Source organism: Chlorocebus sabaeus, chromosome 4 (assembly GCF_047675955.1).
Source record: "Chlorocebus sabaeus isolate Y175 chromosome 4, mChlSab1.0.hap1, whole genome shotgun sequence".
Taxonomy (NCBI): Eukaryota; Metazoa; Chordata; class Mammalia; order Primates; family Cercopithecidae; genus Chlorocebus; species Chlorocebus sabaeus.
The window spans coordinates 42,563,946-42,572,855 of record NC_132907.1 but is presented as its reverse complement, the minus strand read 5'-3'; positions in this window follow the sequence as shown (position 1 = coordinate 42,572,855).

The following is an 8,910-nucleotide window of genomic DNA, read 5'->3' as shown; positions in this document are numbered from 1 at the left end:
GTTTATTTGCAGGGTATATTTTTAATAAAATATTTATTATATAATATAAAATTAACCCTTTTAAATTATATAATTCAGTGTTTTTTAGTATATTCAGAGTTGTGTCCCATCACAACTATTTAATTTTAGAACATTTTCCTCACCCTAAAAAAAGAAACCTCTTACATATTAACAGTCATTACCAATTTCCCCTTCCCTCTAGCTCCTGAAAACCACAAATCTACTTTTTTTCTTTACAGATTAGCCTATTCTGGGCTTTTCATAAATGGAATCACACAGTATGTAGCCTCTTGTGTCTGGCTTTTTTCACTTAGCTTAATGTTGTCAAGGTTCACCCATATATTAGTACTTACTCCATTTTATAGCTGAACAGTATTCTGTTGTGTGGGTATGCCACATTTTATTTGTCCATTCATTAGCTGATAAACCTTTAGATAAACCTTTAGCTTCAATTCTATAAATAATGCTACTTTGACATTGGTGTAGAAGTTTTTGTGTGGATATAGGTTTTCAATTCTCTTAGGTATAAACCTAAAAGTGAAATTTCCGGGTCATAAGATAACTTGATGTTTAATCCTTTGAGGAACTGATTGTTTTCTAAACTAGTTGCACTGTTTACAATTTCACCAGCAATCTAGGAGAGTATTAATTTCTTAACATCCTTGTCAACACTTGTTACTGTCTCATAGCCACCATAGTAGATGTGAAGTGATATCTCATTGTGATTTTGATTTGAATTTCCCAGTAATTAATGATGTTGAGTATCTTTTCATGTGCTTGTTGGTCAGTTTCCTCCCTTCTTTGTAGAAAGGTGTATATATAGCATTTATTTATTTTTAAATTGGGTTATCTGTTGGAGTTTTTTTAATCATTGAGGTATAAGGGTTCTTTATATATTCTAGGTACTAGATGCTTCTCAGATTTATGATTAGAAAATATTTTCTGCAATCATGTGGGTTGTGTTGTTGGTGTTATATCTAAGAAACCACTGCTTAACCCAAGGTCATTAAGATTTAATACTATGCTTCTATTAAGCGGTTTTATACGTTTAGCTCTTATATTTAGGTTTGTGATCCATTTTGAGTTAATATTTGTATATAGTCTAAGGAAAGTTCCTCTATTTTTCTATTATTGTTTTAATTTTGTTAAATTTATATTTCTTAGTGTACCATAGTAATTCCCTTATTTCTTTTACACAGTTTTTAAGTTATTTTCTTCTTAGTTGCCCTGGGGATTACAGTTAACATATTAACCTAAAATAGTCCAGTTGGGATTAATTTTAATAGCATCCAAATCTTTGCTCCAAGACACTTCATTCCTTGCCCCTCTTTTGTGAGGCTATTGCCATTCAAATTATATCTTATTAATTATAAGCCCATCAATTCAGTTTTATGATTATTACTCTATGTAGTTATCTTTTAAGTGTGATATGAGAAAAGTTATAAACAAAAATATATTTTTACTCCCTTTCACAGTAACACATGTAGTTACCTTTACTAGAGGTTTTTATTCCTTCATGTGAATTTGAATTATTGTCTAGTGTCCTTTCACTTCAAATGAGTGACGACTTTAGCATTTCTTGAAGAACAATTCTGCTAGCAATGATTTCTCTAAGTATTTCTGTATTAGAGAATGTCTCAATTTCTCTTTTGAAAGATAGTGTTCGGGCCGGGCGCGGTGGCTTGCGCCTGTAATCCCAGCACTTTGGGAGGCCAAGGCGGGCGGATCACAAAGTCAGGAAATCGAGATCACGGTGAAACCCCGTCTCTACTAAAAATGCAAAAAATTAGCCGGGCGCGGTGGCGGGCGCCTGTGGTCCCAGCTACTCGGGAGGCAGAGGCAGGAGAATGGTGTGAACCCGGGAGGCGGAGCTTGCAGTGAGCTGAGATCGCGCCACTGCACTCCAGCCTGGGCGACAGAGCGAGACTCTGTCTCAAAAAAAAAAAAAAAAAAAAAAAGAAAGATAGTGTTCATAGATATGGTTAATAGTCTTTTTACTTTTAGCAATTTGATTGTAACATCCTACTCTGTTCTGACCTTCATGATATCTGAGGAGAAGTCAGCTGAAAACTCCTTGCATAGGATGAATACTTTTGTTGCTTTCATAATCTTCCCTTTTTCTTTGGCTTTTGGCAGTTTGACTATTGAATCAAGGTGTGAATCTCTTTGGCTCTATCCTAACTGGAACTCATTAAGCTTTCAGAAAGTAATTATTATTTTTCACCAGATTTGGAAAGCTTTCAGCCGTTATTTCTTCAGATACTCTTTTTCCACTCTTACTCTCCTCTTCTTCTGAAAATCTCTTTTTCTGGAACTCTCATCATGCATATGTTGGTATACTTGATGGTATTCCACACATCTCTGAGGCTCTGTTTATTTTTTTCTGTTTTTTTCTTTTCTTTCTTTCTTTTTTATTTTTTTGGTGTTCTGTTCTTCAGACTGAATAATCTCAATGACCTATCTTGAAGTTAATTGATTCTTTCTTCTGCCAGTTCAAATCTGTTGTTGAGCTTATGTAGTGAACTTATTATTTCAGTTACTGTGCTTTTTCTACTTCATAATTCCTAGTTTTTACAACATTTATATCTTTATTGATATTTTATATTTGATGAGAGATGATTCTCCTACATTTAATTAGACTTTTTTTAGTTCTTTTAAACATGTTTGCAACAGCTGACAAAGTTTTTTCTAACAAATCCAACGTTTGGGATTCCTAATAAATGGTTTCCATTGCTGTTTTTTTCCCCCCACTGTGTTTAGGTTATACTTTCCTATTTCTTTGTAGTATTGTTTTTGTTGAACTGGAAATTTTAAATATTATCATATGGAAACTCTAAATCAGATTATTCACCCTAGAGTTTATTTTTATTGTTATCTGCTGCTGTTGTCATTGCTGCTGCTGCTGATGATGATGATGATAATGATGATTTGTGTTTATTTAGTGACTTTCTTGGACTAATTCTATAAAGTCTTTCTGTAGCTACTGAAGTCTCTCCTTCATTAGCTTAATGGTTAATTAATAATTAAACAGAGATGTTCTTTAATATCTTAAAGAAACAATAAATCTCCTAGCCTTTGCTGAAGGGTTCTCTCTCTCTGTGTTGCAAGTACATCTTCAGTGCACCAGTGGGCAATTCACAACTCTACCTTAGCTATTGCTTCCTGATGGCACAAAGCCTTAAGGTCAGTCAGAGGTGAGAGATTGGGATCTCAGGTCTTTCCAGGCCATATGCACAGACCCGCACATGTACATGTCCTTCGAGATTTCTGGAATATGTAGAACCTTTCTAAAGTTCCCTATGGACATCTTTCAGATTACTTGATCACCAATACCTTGACTGGTATTGCTGCCTCAGATTGCTGTGGGATTAAACAATTGCCACGTATTTTTTTTTTTTTTTTTTACTTGAAATATAGCTGCTTTTATAGAGATAGCTCTAAGACAGTCCAAATAAAGACAAATCTTGAGAATGGAGCTTTTCAAGAAATTGCCTGCCATACAGGTCAAATAGCAATAATTTTCTCAGGATGGGGTTTTACAGGAGCTCCAAAAGTGGCTGCTTTGTCAACTCCAATGGCTGCTAGATAGACTACTGTTCTCTATCACCTCCAGTACTACTAGACTGCTATTTTCATGGTTTCAAGGCCATTCCCCTTCAGAGCTACCACAGAGCTAGGAAGTGAGGGAAAATGGAAATACAACAATCAAAATGTCACAGAGTTTTTTTCTGTTTTTCAAGATTCCGCTGTTTTTCTGGATTTCTTTGTTAATTTCTGCAAGTCTTTGGTTAATTACAGAGTTCTGAAAAAGTTGATTTTGACCATTTTTGCCAATATTCTCATTGCTTTTATCGAGGAAAAAATGTTTGGAGGTTCTTCCTCCACAATTCCAGAAATATTTCTAGCCTCTTGTTTGTTTTAATATTGCACGAATATGCCTATTAATATAGTCCATACAAGATAAGTTTTTCATTAAAATATTTTAATGAAATTAAAGTATCATTTTCATTCCTAAGACTTGACTTTGATTAACACAAAGTAGAAAATTCTAATTCATTTCCCTTAACTCCTGGTGATATAAACTACAAAACAATCTCAAAACTAAGTATTGTGGCTATAATAAGGAAAATCTAAATATTGCTACTCTAGCTAGACTGAATTTATATTTAAACATTTTACATTATTTTTTTGTTTTGCTTTTTCTTTTTTGTTTTTTAGCAATGGGGACTTGCCCTCTTACCCAGGCTAGAGGGCATTGGTGCAATCATAGCTTACTGTAACTTCCAACCCCCGGGTTCAAGCAATCCTCTGGTCTCAGCCTCCTGAGTAGCTAAGACTACAGGTGTATGCTACCACGTCTGGCTAGCTTTTTAAAAAAATTTTTTTGGAGAGATCTCTCTATGTCGCCTAGGCTGGTATCAAATTCCTGGTTCAAGCAATCCTCCAGTCTCAACCTCCCAAAGTACTTAGATTACAGGCTGAGACACCACACCTGGACCTGGGTTTATTTTTCTATGAGAGGTATGGGTCATAGTAAAAATAAATTATATGATCTTGTAAAACATTAATATAAATATCCAGTTATGATGTAGTCAAATGCCAGATACACATTGTTTGTAACTTTTCAGGACTTTTTTCTAAGTCCTTTAATGCTCAATTTTGCTAAGCACTAATAATCATTCCTAGACTAATTAAATCCAATGTATTTTTAATAAATGTATAACAGATGCTTTCATTCCGTCCCAAGTCAAATGAAGACTGAGTCTGGTTCCAGTCAGTTTCCTTCAAACATAAGTAGGTTGGGAGGGAGTAGTTGCTTTACTCTCTTCATCACCACCACTTTTCCAGGTGTATAGCGCCCACTCTTAAGGTGTTTTAAGTGCTGTACACTGTTGAGAGTTATGTTATCTTCAGGGATGGTCAGATGTGGATTGAGTCAGGCAACAGCCAAGTCAACACAACAGCTGGCCATGGCTGATGGTGGTTACTGGGTCTTAAAATAAATGATATACTTTGCTTTTTCAAATAGCAACTGATAGGCCCATGAGTAGCAAGAAGGTACTGAATGGGCACCTGAACAGCTGCCAGGTGCTACCAAATGATGCTGCTGCTTTAAGTATGGATTGGGCCCTTGTTTGGATGCTCTTTTCACCCTTCTGTGCAGTCACTCTAGGTCCAGATCCCCCATTACAGGATCCACCAATTTCTCTTCATTCTCATATCCTTTATGAGACTCTTTTTCATCCTAAAGTGTTCAGTAACATTCTGTAGCTCCTGGAGAAAAGAAAACTAACTCTTTGGCCATGTAATCCTCCATTTTTCTTTTCTTCTCAGCAGGAGTTAATTTTGTTTTTAATCAATTCCAGAAAAAAAAAAAAAAAGAGGAGGGGGAACACTAAATTATCTCTTAATATTAGGAGCTTGAGAGAAAAATGTAGTCTTAAAAAGTTTCCTTTGTTATACCTCTTCTTTTTATGACCTTGAGATATTTTCCTTCTGTATAATCATGTAATTGTTTAATTAATATTATTCTCATTTTACTATTAGCCTTGCTAATATTACAATTACCTATCCTATTACTTTTTATAGTTCAGATATATTTAGCCTTAATTTCACAGTAGATTCTTAAAACTCTTGCCCTTTTTGCTCTGTAGCATATCTGGACCCACACTGGAGGAAAAAAACAAAACAAAAACAAAAACCTGAGCAGACCCTAATATTTACAGCCTTAATTTTGAATTTTTCAAACCTTCTGGTCCAAACATTGCTCTAGAGTGCTTCATCTTCAACTCGCACTTGACTTTTCATTCTTGCTTTACCCTGGTGTCTTCAGTGGTTTTTAACTCACAATCTGCCCCTATCCCCTTGGCTGCCTGCACTTTTCTTTTCTGGCGAGCAATCAACTAGTCATGGCTATTTTTCAGGAAGAGCCCCAAGGTCTCCTCTAACCATGCAGGGCTTTAAAAGCAGTCCCCACCCCACAAAACAAAGACTTGGATGATAATGATTTAACAGCCCCTCCATCCCAGTAATTTACTTTGCCTTCCCCTAAAAAATTTAAAATGGCCAATATTGTTAGCATATATTTACTAATGTTTAAATACCTATTATATGTTGTTCAACAAAAGTGTTTAAAGCTTTTTTGGTTACCATTACAAGTTGCTTCATTTTTATCTTCTTCCAATTTTAAAAGAATCACCAAGGATTATTCTTCTAGCTTATGCTCTCTCATCTGAGACAAATGTCTACTTTTACAGCTTTATTCTGGTAATGCATATAATTTTATTTATTTATAATAAATAATAATAAATTTCTTTACAGAAGGCATTACATTAAATTTCATTGTATAAAAGTTTCACAGTATACTTCTTGCATATGATATATTTCATCCCCTCTACTACAAAAATAAGATAAAAATCAAGCCACTTCAGAAACCAAATAAGAGAAAAAAACAACAGAATAAAAAACATGTTTGTATATGTCAATAAGAACTGTGAAAATATTCTATGCTTATAAGAAGCCCAAATTCCCTGGTATCTTTCTAAGATCCTTCCCAATCTGGTCTCAGCTTCACTCACTTTTCTTAACTTCTATTCCAGTCTCTTCATCTATTTTCATGTTACCTCTGCATAGAATGTCCATTACCTTTTTCTCCACCTATAATATCCCCTTCCCACTCCCTGCAAGGTTAAATTTCAGTGCTATCATCTATTTGAAAGCCTTGACTTTATTTATTCTCTATTACAGGGATCAGATGCAATTAGATCATTCTATGTATGTTGTCTCTACGTAGCCTGTGAATATTCTTGAGGTTAGGGCCTAGTACTTCAACATCTCTGATTCCCCAGTATCTAAGAGACTTCCTCCTGAATAGAAGTAACTTTGTAAGTGTTTCAGTGCATTACATGAGCACAGATGCTGCAGAGAACAAACATTAGCAACTGACTATCATTGTATAGATCATGATCTAGGAGAGAAGATTAAAAATGGGCACATTATTGTAAAATAAGCTATGTAAGTATTATTATTTCAGAGCCAAATAACAGACTTCCTTCCCTTGATGCATTTATTTTGTATTAAAGACAAAGGGTATTTCCCCACACGTGTGTTCAATGACCCAGTCCTACCATAAGAAACGCCAGTCTTCTTGGTTTGAAATACAAATTAATCATTTTTTGTTGTAATTCTGGGATTTTAGAGCCCACTTACTTTATTTAACTTTTTACAAATTAGTTAAAAGAAAATAATTAAATCAACTTGTCCAAACGATCCTAGAATTGCATAACACCTTAAAATATAATTAAGTCGTATTTCAAATTAAGGGGCCCAGCAACGCAGCTAAAATGTTACTGCTCATCAGTGGTTGTTATTCTGAGTCATAGAATGCCACGAATTGAACATTCCTGCCAGGGCACCACCCTGGTCCACCCTTCCCTGCTGCAGCCCTGGTGTGTCACTCATGTTGAAGTCTGCCAGTAAGTCCAAAGAAGTTTCCTATAGTGCTGAGAACTGTTCCTCACCAGGATTCTGAAGTCAAGTTTTTGTTTTTTTTCTTAAATACCAGTTGCCCAAATGTCTTTGGACAAGGTTTCTGGCACAGGCTTGTTCAGGAAATAGGGAGGGAGAAACACCTATTTTATATTTTAAGTGAAAAAACACACAGGAATATTACGTAATAACAAAAAACAAATGGTTGGCTCATGGTGAAGTTTAAGTTCCATAACAGTGTGACTTTATTTTGGTCAGAGAGGAAGCAGTTATAAGTTCTTAAGGTATATCAACAACAACTATTAGGATAATTTCACTAGACTGCTTAATTTAATAGGCTTAAAATGAAATATGCCAATGTTAGAATTGAGGACAAAACTACTTATTTTCTGCTTCTAGTTACAAGTGAAAGAAATTAATGAATAGCAGGTTTGCAGTGGAATAACGACTGTTCTATCCATTTTTGCCTCTGCAGAACACAGCCCTGGAGCCCAATATATGCCAGAAAATTAAAAATTATTTAACTAGACTAAGTTGTCCATATGAGTTAGCTTTGTGAGTTAGCCCCACTGTATATTCCCCTAAGTGCTTACACAGTAAAACTTAAAAATTCAAATCTTCATAAAATCTTTGTAAAAACGGAAACAGTTCTATATACTTCCACCTACCCCTAACACCTGAGAGGGGAGAGGATGGGGTTGGAGTAAAACCACACTTTGATGCTACCTTAAAATGCATTTAAAATGTCATATTTGACTTTTAAAAAGAAAACATGATTTAAAAATCTTTCTTATAAAAATCTGTTATTTTAGCAAACAATTTTTAAATTATTTACTTTTGAGTAAAATCAGCACCACCCCCACTACCCAGGTGGGAGTACCTTACTCATCCTGTGGCTTTGAGAACCCATAATCTTATTGCTAGAGAACCCTGGCATACATTATACACAGAGTTCTAGACCCTCTTCTATTCCCAACCTTAGTGGAATGTTCTTCTCTTGTAAAAAAAAAAAAAAAAAAAAAAAAAAAAAAAAAAAAAAAAAAAAAAAAACCACCTCTGATGGCCAGCCAATTTGAAAAGCAAATTCATGTGAATGTTATAATGGGTTCTGATGTCTTCATGCATGCCCATTTTATAGAAATATCTTCAAGATAATTCCCTAATCCAAGGTAAATATTTTTAAAGTGAGGGTTCCAGAAACAATAATAGGTATTGATGGAGATATTTTTAGGCAGACATTAAAGTGTCCTCTTGTGATGGCCGTCAAACTTCACCACTTCCTACAGGGTCTACCACACACAGAGCCTACCGTTTCCACGGTCTGTCTAATACCAATTCTTCTATTTACGGAGAAGAATGATTCATACTAACCGAGCACTTACTTTAATCCAGGCATTGTGCTAAATGCTTAGAGGCTCAGTT